The sequence below is a fragment of the Dasypus novemcinctus genome, chromosome 30 (assembly GCF_030445035.2).
Source record: "Dasypus novemcinctus isolate mDasNov1 chromosome 30, mDasNov1.1.hap2, whole genome shotgun sequence".
Lineage (NCBI taxonomy): Eukaryota > Metazoa > Chordata > Mammalia > Cingulata > Dasypodidae > Dasypus > Dasypus novemcinctus.
In genome coordinates this window covers 38,150,997-38,169,482 of record NC_080702.1, presented here as the reverse complement: position 1 = coordinate 38,169,482, position 18,486 = coordinate 38,150,997, and the positions used below count along the sequence as shown (strand labels likewise).

General features: G+C 37.1%; 1 protein-coding gene across 1 annotated transcript in view; it reads left to right on the top strand.

The window, feature by feature from the left end:
• The window catches only part of LOC131276808 (vomeronasal type-2 receptor 116-like), a 60,571-nt gene that overhangs the window by 25,446 nt on the left and 16,639 nt on the right, over positions 1-18,486 (top strand). The window lies entirely within an intron of this gene.

The window sequence follows — 18,486 nt, the reverse complement described above, 5'->3', positions numbered from 1 at the left end:
GCTGAGTTTGGCTTAGAGAGAGGCCATGTTTGAGCAACGTGGAGGTTCTCATTAGGTAATTCTTAGGCACTCTGCAACTCTAGGCATAGTTCATGTTTCAGACACACAGGTTCATAAGTATTGTCATCAATATCAAGAACTCATCATTGGGCCATCCTTCCTTGTTGGACTTTGCCATTGCTCTTGGGGGATTGTTGTTTTTCCTTTGGGGAATGTGAGAGAGCTCCCCTGTCTTGAAACTCTGTACTCCCTCTGTTGTCATTTGGAACTTTGGCTACTATGAAAATACCCAAAGAATCTTCAAATATTTTTGTATACCATATGCTGGGAAATTATCAGTCAGTAAAATATTAAAACTAGGACTGAGTGTAAGACTTCTGGAGGGATATGGATAATACGTTTTCTGACTCTTCTCCATGGAAGGAACAGTATTTAATTTGGAAGGCATCTCATCTATTCGATTGGTCTTCCAAGTTCAAATGGCCCCAGGAATGCCTGGAACCAGGGACTCTGTTATGATCAGAGTAGCAAGAATCAGAAAGTAGTCAAATATTTCCTGAGATTAAACTCAAAAACTTCTGTTTGGGTAATCATGCGGTCAATCAAAGACCCTGAAATATCAGAGATGATGAGAACCAGAGTAGTAAACTGTGAAGAGTCCCCATTCCTTGGCCCTTCCATTCAAAGGACAGCCAAATATCCCCTGAGACTTATCTCACACACTTCTGAATGCTCAGAATATCTCCCACCAGCTCAACTTGGGTACACTGAACTGAAGCATCAGATATCCCCCAAGATTTATGTCACCTGTAAGGATGCCTCTAGGTCAGGCAGGCTCTGAGAGTTGAAATTTTCAGTATGCTGGGACAGGGGATCAGCTTCAAATTGTGTGGAGTGGTGAACATTTCAGGCAGAATAGGACTCTGGGATGCCAGATTGGTGGCTAAAAGATGATTCTTCATTCTTCCTAGAATAATGGGCACAACTGCTAGCATACCAACACATTCCCCATAGGAGTCTCTTTTCAGGAATCAGGAAATTCTGCCTCCGGCTGGCCTACATGGCCCTAATATAGCCAAGAGCAGCCTCTGCAAATGACCCTGAATTCCACTTAAACCCAAGTAAGAAAAGAAGACAGATAGATCTGATGTCCAGAAAGCTCGAGTTATGTCTCCTTAAAGAAATGAAAAATTAAACCTCAATCTTCTATTAGTTTAAACTCAGTTGTGCCTATGAAAGTTACGAATAGAGACCAACATCCAGACCAGTTAATAAGAATCTCCTGGACAATAAGAAAACTCATGTGCCATCAGTTGAGATCAAAGAGCTTCTAGAAATGCTGAAGTTATAAATATTTTGTTTGTATGTGTGCTTAACCTTGCATTCACCTATGAAATCTGTGTTTAACATTGTCAGTTTACTTGTGCCTTGGAAATCAGATTTGGGGTTTACCTGTTAAAAATTGAGTAATGGTGAAAGGTCACCTAAATACAAGCCTTTAAATGTCAATACTGTCTTGGGAGTGGATTTAATGTATAAATCACAAGTGGAATTTATTTAATTGCTAGTTGTGGTTAATTATAAGGAATTTGAAAAAGCCTCTTCTAAACTGAAGCATTTAAATGCCCATTTCTAAGAGCTAGAAATAGCAAAAAGTAACTTCATAGCAGTAAAATCTGTCTGGATGTCACCTTGATTGCTTATTCAAGTGGTGGTATTAAAAAAGTTTCCTTGATTCCATTGGAAATCTTGTTTTCTTTTTTTTTTTTTTAAGAAAGGAGTAGTTTTTCCTCTACTGCTAAAATAAAATACCTGCTAAATAATGTCTTCATGGTAGAAGTGTAAAGATAAAAATCAAAGTATTAAATCTTCATTTGATATGTAATGCATTGTATACAAAGTTTTTAAAAAGTATAAAAATCAAGAGATAAACTTCAGCATTGTCAAATTTTCTTGTGCATTCAAAAAACTCCCTTGATACACTGCAGGTTTCCTCTCCATTTGAATTTTTGGTTAAGTTATTCACTGATCCCTAATGTAATAAAATCATCTACTACATCTCTGGTTGTGCTCCTAAAGTCAATGGAGACTACATTGCAGTTTCAAACTCCTGCAGCAGCCAGTGATGGCTCAGTACAGACAAATGTACAATGGATATCACCTCCAGATTGTCATTGTTTCATAGTACTGAAGGGTGCTACACACCAGGCAGGTGGAATACAGGAACCTACCTTCCTAGCTTCTCCCTAAGGTCAATGATGGTGCAACTTGTTGGCTCTGTGAAGGACATACCAAGTGGAACAATGATCACCACAGTACTGTGAGTAGAATTTAAACATAACTGGCATTATTGCCTGATCCCATGGAGATATAAGATGTAAGGTATTGCAAACCTGAAACATATACTTGTTAATTGAACCTCAAAGAGAAACTTATGAATTGGATAGTACATTAATTAGTATTAAGTACTATACCTAATCCCATTCTAGATATAAATTTAAGAGGTTCCCATGTACCCCAATCCCCACCTCCCAGCCTCAAAAAAAATGACCTCTTTCTTTAGGGTGGCACTTTCATTTCATTTGATGAATTCATTTTGGAGCACTGCTACACCACATGAATTATTGGTTACATTGCAATTTATACCCCCCCCAGGCCCATTCAGTGGGTTAAGGATATATATATTTAATGCCCCGTGTCTGTCCCTGCAATATCATTGAGGACAATTCCAAGACCCGAAAATACCCCAATATCAAAACTCTTCTTCACTCTCCCTGCCTTCAGCACCTCCTGTGGCCCTTGTCTCCACATAAATGATTCAAATTCTTCCATTGCTATAGTCACAGTGATTCTAGCATAGAATACCAATAACTCCACTCTAATCCACATTTATTCCTCCATCCTGTAGACTGAGGGAGGGTGATGTCCACTCCACCTCTAAATTGAGAGGGGGCTTAGACCCCACATGGTTGATGGATGTGATTCCCCTGCTTGCAGTTGTAGACACATTGGGTCACTGGTGTGCTGGTTGACCATCCTCCCCTCCCTGTTAGCTGACCTGGGTAAGTCCAATGAAGCAGAGAGTCGGTGTTGCAGCTCTGCTGAGGGTCAGGGTCCAGCTGGCACATGTCCTATTCATGTCCACAAATTCCAAAATAGTGTCCAATAGCACGGCACAGAACTCCAAGGCTATCTGCCATTACCCTAGGACTTGGTTGTCTCTGCAGCCTTCAGGGGCACCACTTCCTGGGGTTATATCTCCATTCAGTTTCTCTGGGATCCTATTGAGACATGCATAAGCAAATCCTTTGATGACCTCCTGATTTATTTTGAGGTCTCTTAGCAATATAACTCATTTGCCTTTACCATTTTTATTCAAGTTGTTTTGAACTTTCATCATTAGGTAATGATTGATAGTAATCCCTCAGTCCCAGGGAGGCTCATCACCAGTAGTCATGACCCATGCTGGGGGAAATGTATTGCATTAACATGCTGATTTTTGCTTAGACAGTGGCCACATTTGAGCAAAATGGAGGCTCTCAGGAGGAAACTCTTACACACCTCGCAACCCTAGGCCTAGTTGAAATTTAGAAATATTTTTTATTATCATTTTTTAAAGACACATGTAAAGCATATAATGTTACAATAAAAAATATAAGAGGTTATCATATACCCTCCTCTCCACACTCCCACTCCTCCTACATCAACAATTTCAAGCACAGACTCATAAGCATAATCATCAGTATCAAGGACCCATCACTGAAACTTTCTTTTTCACTGCTCTTTGCCCTTGTACTTGGGGGATTGCTGCTCCTCCATTGGGGAGTGCAACAGAGATTCCCAGAATGGGACCTCAGCACTCCCTTAGTTGTCCTGTGAAACTCTACCTCTTATGTCATAACCCATCAACATCCAAACATATCTACATATCCTATATGCATGCCTTGGAAAATTCCCTCCAACACATGCATCCCCATCAAGGGCATGCCCCATCTGTGCTCCTCCCGTGACAGAGTTGAAACCCCCTGTAATCCAAAACTTCTTAAAAAAATGAAACCTAATATCTTGCCAAATTCAGTTAAGAGGAAAATGCAATGGTAATGATAGTTTAAAGATTAGAATTAGAATATATAACAATTTAGAAAAACTAAAATAAAGTAAAAAATGAACTGGAATAATAAAAGAATGAAAAATATTATAAGAAAATTTTTGATGTTTTCCCTTTCATCACTGTAATAGGTTTTGCCCTGTATGTACAGTGGCAAGGCAATCTCTTCCGTTTCTTCCTCAGTGTCTCCATTTTTTTGTGTGTGTCTTCAAAAAAGTTTTAGGTCACAGTAAAGCCATATATAGACCATAGGGGACTCCCACGGGCTCAATATCAAACCCATTTCCCCCTTCCCGAGAAATGATCTTTACACATGTGAATGTTACATTTGATGCTACTGATGTACAGATATTGAAACACAGATAATAATCATAGTTTCAATATTGTTTGCATTATTGTATACATTTTAGACTGCACACTCATAAAATTTTGGTTACATAATGGTTTACATTATAGTCTACATTTTTATAAATTTTTGGTGATATTTATATATTTATTTACTTCTATTTTTTAAATTTTTTATCTTTTTAAAAGATAAATAGATCTAACAAAATGTAACATTATAAAATATAAGGGGCTCCCAGATGCCCCACTCCCCACACCCGCCACTCATCCCACATCAACTTCTTTCAGGATAAATGAGTTTACATGGCCATGAGTCTCCAAAAAGAGCTGGGAGGTTATCAGAGGAGTTGCCCTTATGCACACCTCAGCAGATTCTCAGAGACAGATAAAATAGATACAACCCTAAGCATTGGTTCTTCTGAGGGCTCCAGAGACCCACAGATGCTATTGTCATGGAAGATGGAGTTCAGTGTCATGTCATTTGGCCCTACTTTGGAGTTTGTGTTTCTGTGTGATGGAACTGGACTCAGAGGTGATTTTTGTCCACAAGTCTCTCCTGTTACTTTTACCAGAATTGTAGTTCATGCTGGGGTTTAATGTATACCCAGGGTTCCTGAATCTCTGGACTGACGATGTGATAGCCAGGCACTGAGCCTCAACAGACTTGCAACTCCTACACTCTGGTTGATTGGACTTACCCCACTCAGCTAACAAGGAGGTGAAGAAGGTCAACCATCACACAGGGAGCCAAGAGTGCCTACAACTGAAAGCAGGAGGATTGCATGCAGCATCCATGGGGATCTAAGCCCACTCTTGATATAGATGTGGAGTGGAGACACCATTCCAAGGTCCACAGGATGGAGGAATAGAGTATGAATTAGAGTGGACTTACTGATATTCTTTCATGAACTGTTGTGATTAGTAATTGAAGAAAATGTGGCATTGGTGTGGAGAAAGTGGCCATGGTGGCCGCTGGGGGTAGGCAGTGGGAGGATGAGATGAGATGTGGGGGAATTTGTGGGACTTGGAGTTGTCCTGGGTGAGGCTGCAGGGACAGTTACCGGACATTGTATGTCCTCCCACGGCCCACTGGGTGGGCTGTGGGAGAGTGTGGGCTATGGTTTGGACCATTGACCATGAGGTGCAGCCGTGCTCAGAGATGTATTCACCAAATGCAAATAATGTCTCATGATGATGGAGGAGATTGTTGTTTTAGGGGGGAGGAGTGGGGTGAGGTGGGTGGGGTATATGGGGACCTCGTATTTTTCTAATGTAATATTAAAAAAATAAAGAAAAAAATAAATTTAAAAAATTAAAGAAACAGAAAAACACAGCTCAATGAGTTATGGGAAACATTGTTCCTATAAAGTTCATTCCAGGAACTTTGAGCTCATCTAATTCCAACTACTAACTCAGATGTTCCTCTAGAGTTCAGGAAGATACACAGATGAACGCAGATTAAACGGCCTAGTCACTCCTTATTAATGAAAAAAAATTAGAAAAAATGCTAATCATATTCATAGCTCACAAAACCAGATTTCTGATTCTTTTTTTAACCTTTAGCATTAATATAGTACCAACTTCAGTGTCATCTCGGGCAAAACACTCACTTCCCCTGCTCTTCAACCTTCCTATCTTTGAAAGGAAGATAAAAGCATTTTTCAGGCTAAATCACCGCACATTTTGAGGTAAAGCTCATATGTTGTAACTGAAAGTGTTTTGTAAACTTTAAGGTGCTACTCTAATATCATAGCAAAAGATGACAGGGTGTGCCCAGGTACAGGGTAATTGGTATTCCTATCATTTATAATGTGCCAGAGATAGAAACAGGAATGGGGGAGCCAAGTAAAATTCTCCTCAGTTAAATATGTGCCAAGGTGAAAGAGAGCAAGGAACTTTTCTATCTTTCCTGGTAAACAGAAAAGGAAGGTGGTAAAGAGAATATTTGCTAATAAAGTGGTTAGCCAATAGAGGAGTGGGTGATTAAATAGTCTACAGTCATTGTTTTAAAATGTATGTAAATGTGTACAAAATGTCAGCTCTAGAATATACCTTCATGTAATGAGCAATGAACCGTGTAAATATTTCAATAAATCCTAATTTCAGATCTGTAAAAAGAAAATATAGTACCAACTTTGCTGTTGCTTCAAAAATATTACAGTTGTGTTCTTAAGTATATTCCATATAATATATTATTTGTATGTTCCGATTGTATCAGCACATTCTTAAAAATGTGTAGAAGTCCATTCCTCCTTTTATATTATTAACCACAATTCTCATCTCCTTCCAAAATCATTTTTATACATTCCCAATATCATCCTCCAGCTGTCCTCCATATAACAATAATTTCACTTGACTACTTGTTTCAGCCACATTCATTCCACAAATCAGTGTTTCTTACATTCATTATTTGTAGCCATCAATTGCCACCATTACCACCTATTTATATTTTACCTGATTAAACATTCTACATACATCCCACATTCCATCTGCCACCAACCTATACTTCACAGTTCCACTCCAGAAGTCAACTCATTGTATTTAGATCATATCAGTGAGACTATAAAATATTCTTCCTTTTGTGTCTGAATTTGTTCAACCTAATATTCTGAAAGTTCCTGCTTGTTGTCATGTGCTTATCCAATTGATTTCTTGGTACAGCGGAATAATAACCCAATGTATGAATATATTACATTTTGTTTATCCATTCATCAGTTGATGGACACTTACATTGTTTCCATCTTTTAGCAATTATGAATAATATAATTGTACTATTAATTATAACCCATAGATTCCTTTACGGTTCACTATAGTGCACAGTCTTATCATTGCTTACCTTTAATTTGTATTTTAGCAACATATATACTACCAATATTTCCCCTATTACTCCACATTCAGTTATATAATTTACGAATGTTGATTATATTCACAAAGTTGTGTTACCATCATGACTATACATTAACAAATCTAATTAAGTGAACTTTTGAGGCTCAAGTTTCTTTTTCAGTCTGTTCCTATTCTGCTCTACATGGATGATTTACTTAACATGAATTTACTCTTTTTCCTTTTGCATTTATTTTTTTCTCTGTTATCATAAACATTTCATTAAAAAATATAGGAGGTCCGCATATACTCCCACCCGCCTCATCCCACTCCTCTCACATCAACAACCTCTTTCAACATTGTGTGGCACATTCATTGCATTAGGTGAATACATTTTGGAACACTGCTGCACCACTTTGCAGCTTACATTCTCCCCAGTCCACCCAGTGGGCCATGGAAGGACATAAAATGTCTGGTATCTGTTCCAGCAGTACCACCCAGGACAACTCCAGGTCTTGAAAATTCCCCCACTTCATATTTCTTCTTCCCTTTCCCTACACTCAGCAGCTACCATGGTCACTTTCTGCACATCAATTCTTCAATTTCTTCCATTACTGATCACAATAGTTCCATTGTAGAATATCAGTAAGTTCATTCTAATCCACACTCTATTCCACCATCCTGTGGACAATGGGATGGTTGTGTACACTCCACTTCTATATCGAAAGGGGGCTTAGATTCCACATGGTTGACAGATGCAATTCTCCTGCTTGCAGTTGTAGGCACTCTCAGCTCCCTGGTGTGGTGGCTGACCTACTTCACCTCCCTGTTAGCTGACCAGGGTAAGTCCAGGAACCGGATGGTAGGAGTTGCAAGTCTGCTGAGCCTCAGGGTCCAGCTGCCACATGGACAGTCCAGAGATTCATGTCTCCTGAGTATACATCAAACCCAGCACCAACCACAGGTTCAGTGAAAGTGACAGAAAAAGCATGCATAGAAAGGTTACATCTGAGTCCAACTCCATCAAACTCTGGAACACAAACTCCAAATTAGGGCCATCTCACATGGCACTGAACTCCAGAGCCATCTGCCATGACCATAGAAGCAATAGGTCACTGTAGTCCTCAGGAGAACCAGTACCTGGGTTCTATCTACTTTGGCTGTCTCTGGGATTCTGCTGAGGGGTGCATATGCGTGACTCCTTTGATGACCTCCCGACTCATAGACATATAATCTCATTTGTCCTTTCATGCTCCCCTTTTTATTCAAAGTCAAAAAGCAGATTTTAACACCTGACATTACCTGTAGGTTGAGATATTCCTCTTGTCTGAGTTGACCCTTTATTCAAGGTCTTTTTCTAATTGCATCACCAGCTGGTGCTTGCCTACCATGAAGTTTTGACAACTGTAATTTTGTATTGTATTTTAAGTTCAAGTAACATCATCCAATTTATTTTTCTTTTAAAATTTTTTGGCTATTTGGGGCCCCTTACACTTCCAAATATATTTGATAATTTGCTTCTCCAAGTCTGTTTACAAGTTGTTGGAAATTTATTGGAATTGGGTTAAATCTATAAGTCAATTTGGAAATGTCTGACATCTTAATTATATTTAGTCTTCCAATCAGTCAATATGAAATATACTTTCATTTGTTTAGGTCCTATTTCACTTGCTGTAGGGATGCTGTGTAATTTATGCCTACAAGTTCTTTACATCTTACTTAAGTTTATTCCTAGATATTTAATTCTTTTAATTGCTATTGGAAATAGAATTTTTAAAATTTCATCTTCAGGTTTCTCATTACTGTTGCACAGAAAAACTGATTTTTGCCTCTTGCTCATATATCCTGCCACTTGACTGCACTGTTTAATCATCTCTAGTGGCTATGCTGCAGATTTTTTTTTTTTTTTTTGGCTTTCAACATGTAGAATCATTGCATCTGCAATTAATGAAAGTCTGTCTTTTCCAAAATTGGATGCCATTTATTTGTTTTTCTTGGCTAAGTGCTCAAGGAAGTACTTCTAATGCAATGGTAACCATGAGTGGGACAGTGGCATTTTTGTCTTGTTTTCAGATCATAGAGAGGAAGCCTACAGCCTTTCATCATAGGGTATGATGATAGCTATGGGGTTTTCTTATAGGCTCTTTATCATGGTGAGGAAGTTTCCATCTAATCCTATCTTTTGAGGTGGTTTTATCAAGAAGGAGGCTGTGTGTTGTTAAATGTCTTTTCTGCATCTGTTGAGATGGTCATGTGATCATAGACTGAGTCAGGTAATGTTCCCTCTTCTCAAAACTTGAAAAATTTTAGGCAGGATAAGTATTACTTCTTTCTGGAATGATTGATATAGTTTGCCCATCCTTCCATCTGGTCCTGTGATTTTCTTGATAGACAGAATTTTATCACTCTTTCAATCACATTGCTGGTGATTGGACTGCTCAGTTCTTGAATTTCTTGAATTTCTTCTTTCATCAATGTAGTTTGATGTGCCTTTCTAGAAATCTGTACCCTTCATCTAAATAGTCCATATTAATGGCATAATTTTTTTCAATATATCCTCTTATAATACTCTGTTTCTTTGGGATCAGTGGTGATATACACTCTCTCATTTCTGATTTTATTTATTTGCATCAACTCCCTTTTTTTCTTTCCTAGCCTACCTAAGGGATTTTCAATTTTATAATTTTTTTCAAAGAATCATTTTTCATTTTCTTTATTCTTTCTAATTTTTCTTAATCTCAATTTCATTTAATTCTGCTTTATTCATTATTTCTTTCCGTCTGCATGCTTTGAGATTTGATGTTCTTTTTCTACTTCCTCAAGCTGTGTAGTTAAGGTTTTGTTTTTGGCTGTTTATTTTTTAATGTACTTATTTAAGGCAATGAGCTGCCTTCTTAGCACTAATTTAGCTGCATCCAATACATTTTATGTTTTTTCTCATTTTCATTTGTGGTAGTTACTATTTATCTGCTGAGTTTCTCCAAGTCAAACTGATTGTGTAAGCGTGTGTTTAACTTCCATATAATTTTTCTAATTATGTTCTCGACCCTTTTTGATTTCCAGCCTCATTTCACAGTAGTCAGAAAAAGTGCTTTGTGTAATTTCAATATATCTAAATTTGTTGAGACTTGCTGTATGTGCTTGCATTTGTCTCCCCAAGTTTGAGGAAATTGAAATTGTTCTGCATGAATTTTCAAAGACAGATACAAACCATTATAAATGTCAAAATTCACAAAATTGTATGGTGCAAATTGAAAACCATATTGCAAACTATAGACTGTGATTTGTAGCAATGCTTCTGTATGAATTCACCAATTGGCATAACTGCTCCATACTAATGAAAGATGCTATTGATATTGGAAAATATGAATGGGGGCGGTAGAAGGGCACATGGATACCCTCCATGTTTCTGCTCTAACATTTCTATAATCTAAAACTTCTTAAAAATAAAGTAAAAAATAACTCCAAGCTCACACACTGAAAACTCTATTTAAACCTGATTCAGAAGATTTCAAGGTTCTTATCTTCCTTTCAGATTCTAGAGCTATCACTCTTCTAAAAAAAATGCCTTGCTCCATATTCATAAACTTTTTCCACAGTCACTTGTCAATGCTTGGAGTCTCAATCACTGATACCACTCTCTTCCACATAAGCATCCTTTAGATTATCTAGAACCAAGCAACAAGTTCTTCTTGGCAAAGTAGAGTAAGTGAAATTTCAGCCACAAAGCCAGGATTTAAGAAGAGAAAAATGTGATTACATGGTAGGTCTTCTTCTGTCCATCATGTATTGGAAAAGGAGACATTGTTCCTCAATATTACCAGGGAAGGTTCACCTGCATATGATTGCATTTGCCTTTTGATAGCTCTTTCTTCCAATTTTGAACTCTTGGACAACAAACATAAATGCAATCTTTGTCATAATGTCCATCCCTACATATCCTCAAATATTGCAAAGAACTTACCAGCCTCTATGACTAGAAAAAGGCCACACTGGAACACAGTGATATGTGTCCTTCACTCCTACCTGGAATGTATAAGGAATAAGTCCTTGTTGTCTGTTTAGGTTGTCTTTTTGTTTCTAGGGCTTTGTCAGCTCTACTATCCGTAGGCTTAGGGATCATTACTACCTCTAGTCAGAGGAGGCAAGCTTGAGTGTGGTAGACCATAAATTTGTGCGGTATTCCCAACACTTAAAATCCCTGCCTTGTAAGGGTATGGGCCTGCATGATGGTCACATCTTCAAATTCCCTTCCAAGTCAGTTGCCTTAAGTCTTTTACTTTTTACATCGTGGTAATAGAAATCTATCATTGCCTGTGTCATCAATGTTTGATGTCGTAGAGTGTAGGGGATGCTTTCCTGATATGTTTCTCTGCCTTATGTTAAGAAAAGACAAGAGTTTCTTATGTAAGGCCATGTTCCCCCAAAAGTACAAATATTTGAGGAAACCAATCTGGAGGTGGAGGAATGAATCAATATAACCTGCTAACCTATGGGTTTAGGATGCTTTATAAGGACTGAAGGTTGTCACATTTTAGGAATTCATAATGCAAATGCACATTTATTTTAACATTGTCCTTAAGCTACTGATTTCCAAGATTTGAATTTAGCGTGACTGCTGCTTATCCAGGCAGTGACACATTGATTTGTGGGTGGCTGTGATCCATTGTATGGCATGAAGGCTTATGTCTGCCATATCGGGTGTATTGTGTGGCTACTCTGGGACCTACATGTTTTAGGCTGCCCATCTTTATGGACTCTGGAGTGCATGATTCCAGGATGCTCTTGCCTAAATCTTGACAAACATGAGTCCTTCATGACACATCATTGTTCTCATGCAATGAACACCAATTCATTGGCTAGACCTGCTGCACTGACAAAGGTTAGACTAAATTGCCTGGAGAGAAAGTTTTCCCTGGAGCCTTATTATCCGTGGACTTGATGATATCATAGCACCTATGGGTGAAGAGGATAATCCAAACATGTTTTCAACCATTGGTTTCCACCTGGGTGCAGGACCTCAGATGCAGAGCCCAAGGGCAAAATATGTTCCAGTTCCCCCTATTGTCTTTGAGGATATGGAAAAGATGAATAAAAAGACGTCATTCCAGGAATTAGATTTCCCTTTCCAGGTCATAATAATATCCAGCACAAACATCCATATGTGTGTGTATATATATATATATATATATATATATATATATATATATATATATATATATATATATATACACTTCAGGCTACAGATTCCATTTCAGCTCTGTCTGCTAAATCCTGTGCACAGACTTAAAGCTTTGGCTCTGATTCAGGGAGACATTTCTGTGATGTACCCATTTATTTTCATTTTCCTGCTCCTTCATCTTCCCCTCTCAGCATGGTGATTGACTTATCCTGCCTGCTTCATCAGAATGAAACCCAGTGTATTTAAGGAAGGAGATCTGATTATAGGTTTTTTCCCCCTTTATACATTTATAACATACGATGGGAGCACAAAACCCACCAAGGAAGTCTATATGAAACGGTAAGTGCTTTTGAACTCATTTTCTGCTTGATTATTACAATGAAAACTGCCTAGGCAATTTGCAGGTGGCTTGATCAACATACTCCACGTTATCTGTCCTCTCCATCCCACTTATTATTCACATCCCAGAATGTAATTTATTTTTTCTGTTTCTACTGGAAGTTTTTCTGTGGGAATGAATATTATATTTTTCTTCCTTTTAGTTCATTTCCAGTGCTGGAATCCAAGTGAGACAACCCTCTCCAAAAAACTACAACCTCCTTGCCTTTCCCTCTGCTTCTGCACCACAAGCAGTGGATCAAGTGATATTCTTTAGAAATGCAATCCACTGGTGTTAGAGCTTTGCTAAGTGGTTACAGGAAAATATGTCTGTTCCCCAAACAATGGTTTGCACATTTTTCTTTCCCCATGAGTATAGATGCTAATAATCTTACCAAGATGCCCCAGATACCTGTGTCCCCCATGCATGGACAGACTTCTTAAAACAGGCATCTGACTACTGTTTGAAATATCTCTGTATCATCACCTGTCAGGGTTCCTTCATGCATCCTCCAGCTGCCTGCCAGTCTAGGGATAAGAGATGAATGATTTGTGAGATATTTTCCACTCCAGCTTCATTCTCATTCATGTGGGCATTTAAACTACTTTGCTTTGTAGATTTCTGTGACTGCAAGATCTATATCTGACGGTCTAATTAATGAATTGATGAAATGAAACTTCAAGGGAACACGTTTCAATAAAATTGATTAAAAAATTTCCGGGGATTCCAGCAAATAGTTTCTGCTCACGTGAGAATAAGGAGTTTCACACAATAAAATAATGGGTTAATGCTTTTTTGAAAGTGCCAGATACATATCATTTGCAAGAAGCTGAGCAAAATTTTGACAGGGGATGGAAAGATTAGGAATTTGAGACCTTTTTCTCCTTTGAAAAATTTTGCAACTAAGTTTTCTTTCTTTTTGTTTCTGGATATTTGTCTGCCTATCTTTCATTCTTTAATACTCCTCCAATGCTTCCCTGCTTATTTCCTCTTCATAATTTTCAAAACATATTTGTCCCATTGTTGTCAATGTCTTTGATGTACACACCTAATTCTGAAGGAGGCTGGTGATTGCTGTTTTTCAGTGCAGTTCAATTTGTTTCATTCCGGGACATTTTGACATGAATTTCCTGGTGTAGAAGGCCAGATTTTCTCATGTGTCCCAGCTTGTTTTAAGAACACTTTAATACCGAGGGACAGAGTGGTGTTGTGTCTGACAGAGTAGGAGGCACTAACTGCTTCCCTTCTTACACTCTGCTGGGCAATCAAACCACCTCAGGAAAATATACACCTTGACAGATTTGTTTTTTTTTTTTTTTAATTTTTGTCTGAAAATAAATCCCGATGTGACAGTAATATGCACTTGCAAATATATAAGATTTTTTCACCTGGGAGTCATATTCACTAGTCTCAGCAGGCACAGTGCTCACTGCTCACAAGCTTGGAGGGTGTGATGATTTGCCTTTCAGGATTTTGACCATTTTTTCTATTCATGTACAGGCTTTTTCACCTTTTAAGAATATTTTTCTTATTGGAATTAACAAGAACTTGCTCACTAAAAATTCATTTTATTTTGTTCTTGCTTTTTTTAAATATTTTTCTATAACATATGTTGAAGTAAAAAAGAGCATGAAATTTCACTTAAAGTAAAATTTAGGTGTAATTTCTTTTATTCTGTGTGCCTTTTTGGTCAGGTCTCCCTAGTCTATGGTTTGAAAAATAGATGTGCTAATTTTACTATTTAATTTTTCCTCTGAGACTTGGAAAGATTTTGCCTCAAGTATGAATTAGATAACATCAATTCTATATTCCAAAATTATTTACTTTCACCACTAGTCAAACAGGTCATTATTCTTGTACTGTTTTTCAAGACCAGCTAGATAATGCATGGAAGAGTCACTTAAACACAGATTGTTTCTCCATTTTATATTCTGTCCTGGTGCTATATCCATATCTTCGATTCTATTTAAAATATTTTGCCTAATAAAAAATTGCAACTATTGGTTTTTCTGTCATATTCTCCCCTTAGCATTCTCAATTATTTTCACTAATTTCCTGAACTTACCATCCTTCCAGAAAACCTCTTAAGCCATATTAACATTACCTTATAAATATCTCAATGAATTTTTAAAATAGTTTATACTAATATACAAATCATCCAAATTTTCCATTTTAAGCACTGTTAAGTGTACAATACAGTGGTATTAATGATATTCACATTTATTGTGCTGTCATCACCAATATCCATTACCCAAAGGTTTTAATCATCTCTAATAGAAAACCCTCACCCACTAAAAAATAATTCCCTTTCTCCTTCTCATCCTCTGGGCCCTGTAACTTGTAATGTTTAATTGTTTTAACTTTTTTTAAACCAAACAATGTTATTGATGCATATTCATGGAGCATACAATTCATCAAAAATGCACAATCAATGATATTTGGTATAATCACATATTTGTGCATTCATCACTTCAATCATTACTGGACTATTTTCATTAATTCCATCATAATACTACTAAACTTTTATAGCATGTTTGTTTGCAGACCATTGACATAGTTGTGACATTTTTTTAGGAGGTGCCAGGGATTGAACATGAGACCTCATACATGGGAAGCAGGTGCTCAACCATAGAATTAAACCCAGTTCCCTGTTTTTTGATGCTTTTACATTCCTCAATAGATCTTTATGATACTGTTCATTGGTAACAGAGGAATTGATTTATGGGTAAATTTACTGTGAATTTATTGTTAATAAATTTCTTAATAATAATCAATCATGATTATGTTAATTGTTATTATATTAAAATGCATAAATGAAATTGCCCAATATTATACCATTAATAATATTAAAGAATTTATTATTAATTTATTGCTATCATATCTATTTCCCATAAAGCTTTAATAAATTATTGATATTATATTTAAATGCCATTAACAGTTGTATATATTCGGTTGACTACTTCCTTATCAATTACAAACAATTTTCACATTTCCTCTTGGGTTTCCCATTGACCCATCTTACTACCATGAAAAGATTGTGGTTTGCTCCTTTCTTTCCATTCTTATTTGCCTGTTATTTAATCGCTAGCAATTCCAGTAAGGTACAAAGCAATCTTGAAATTAACAGGCCTTATCCTTACCTTGATTTTAAAGGAAATTCTTATTGTTCAGGGATTCATCGAGCAAATTACATCCCATGATACATGAGGCATATGACATTCTGCATCAGCAAACTTGGCTAATGGTTTTGGCTCATTCAGATCTGGAATGGGGAGAGTATCTGCCTGTGCAGATCAGCCCCTGAATGGGGGTGATCCTTCATTACCTCACCCTCAGCCACCTCCAATTTTTACTCAATATCTATCCATATAAGCAGAGTCTAATTTCTGATTTTGAGTGTTTTTTTGTGTGTGTGTTTATTCATATTAAAATACTCTTCTCCTAACAAATATATTCAGTTACATGCTCAATTTTCTTTAATGCTTTATCAACTTCTATGAGTGCATACATTTTAATCATTGCAGAAAAGTGAAGACTGATAGGAAATTATCTAATTTGCTAATAGTCTTTTTTTAAAAGATTGTTTCATATTATTTTCTGCATGTTGTTTTTTTCCCTATGTATTAGAAGAGTTTCCTTCAGGGTAATTCAATGTTTTCCATAGGAGATTTTATTATCCTACTTCCTTGTAAAACGTGATTACAGGACACATTTAAAGAAATAAATGAAAACTTGAAAACCAAAGTATGCAATTAGTTACAAAGATACCAAAGATTACTAAAGATAAGAGCCATAATTAACCATAGGTAAGTATATTTATAGATGGGTGAGGAAAAAATGCATCCTTAGGAATCGAATGGTGCATTCATAATAATAAAATGTTCAAATCTGCACAAAGGAAAAGCAATTATTATAAATACATAAAGATATAGTAGCCTCAAATAAATAAACAATAAAGAGAAACAAGATATAAAATCAGGCATCATAGTGAGAAATTTCAACCTTTCTCTCCCAAATGATAAAATATATCTATTAAATATAAATTATATTTGAAAAAAGTTTACCAAGTTTGTTTTTTTTGAGCACATTTGGAAACCTGTGTCTAATGGTGAAATGTACAGTATGGAATACCTATTACTGTGTTAATCAAGTCTGTAAAAAAGGACTTTTGAAATGAAAGCAGATTTTCATTCTTCTTGGAAATTCTTTTGCTGGGTAATAAAAATGTAAAGAATTTCATTTGTGCCCAGAAATGACTTATTGATTAAGGAAGTGAAACTGCACAAATCAACAATAAAGATGAAAAGAATAAGAGTCATATGAAGGGAATAGAACTGAAGATCTTGGATTAATATTAATGTTAATAGGACTGTAATATTTTTTGTCTTTATTTCTTTAAAATTACATTCAAAAAACCTGAGGTCCCCATATACCCCCCATACCCCTTACCCCACTCCTCCTCCCATGGCAGCAATCTCCTTCATCATCATGAGACATTCACGGCATTTGGTGACTGTCTCTGAGCACTGCTGCACATCATGGTCAATGGTCCACATCAGAGACCACACTCTCCCACAGTCCACCCAGTGGGCCATGGGAGGACATACAATGTGCAGTAACTGTCCCTACAGCATCACCCAGGACAACTCCAAGTCCCAAAAGCGTCTCCACATCTCATCTCTTCGTTCCATTCCCCACACCCAGCAGCCACCATGGTCACTTTCTCCACACCAATGCCACATTTTCTTCGATTAGTAATCACAATGGTTCATGAATGGAATATCAGTAAGTCCATTCTAATCCATATTCTATTCCTCCAAACTGTGGACCTTGGAATCTTTGTATCCACTCCACATCTATATCAAGAAAGGGCTTAGATTCCACATGGATGCTGGATGCAATCTTCCTGCTTTCGTTGAAGGCACTCTTGGCTCAATGGTGTGGTGGTTGACTTTCTTCAATTCCATGTTAGCTGAGTGGGATAAGTCCAATAAACCAGAGTGTAGGAGCTGAAGTCCGTTGAGGTTCAGGGCCTGGCTATCATATAGTCAGTCTAGAGATTGAAGTCCCCTGTGTATATATTGAACTCCAGCACCAACTATATTTCTGTTAAAAGTAACAGGAGAGGCTTGGGGAAAAGATCACGTCTAATTCCAGCTCCATCACACAGAACCATAAACTCCAAAGTAGGGCCAACTGACATGGCACTGAACTCCATCTGCCATGTCCATAGAACCTGTGGTTCTCTGTAGCTCTCAGAAGAACCAATTACTAGGGTTGTATCTACTTTATCTGTCTCTGTAATATTTTAATAAAGAAATGGTTAAGAGACCTTTTAGACATCATAACACTTTTCCCTTTACAATACTACATTGTTTCCAGTCCTATTAGGTATAGTTAGGCAAAAACTCACACTTCATTATTTTTCTTCTCTCAAATATTCCTGCCTTGCATGATTCTTCCTATACTGTGCTCTGATATTCTTCTCAGTTTGTTGATGTTGGAAGATGGCAGATCCAAAATTTGATGGGGTAGAGCCTTCAGTGAATTCATTGTCATTCTTTTTGTGGACACTTCTCACCATGCAGATGTTATGCCCCTCTGTCTCTCACATCCAATTCTACCTAAGCACTGGAACTGAACTTTTGA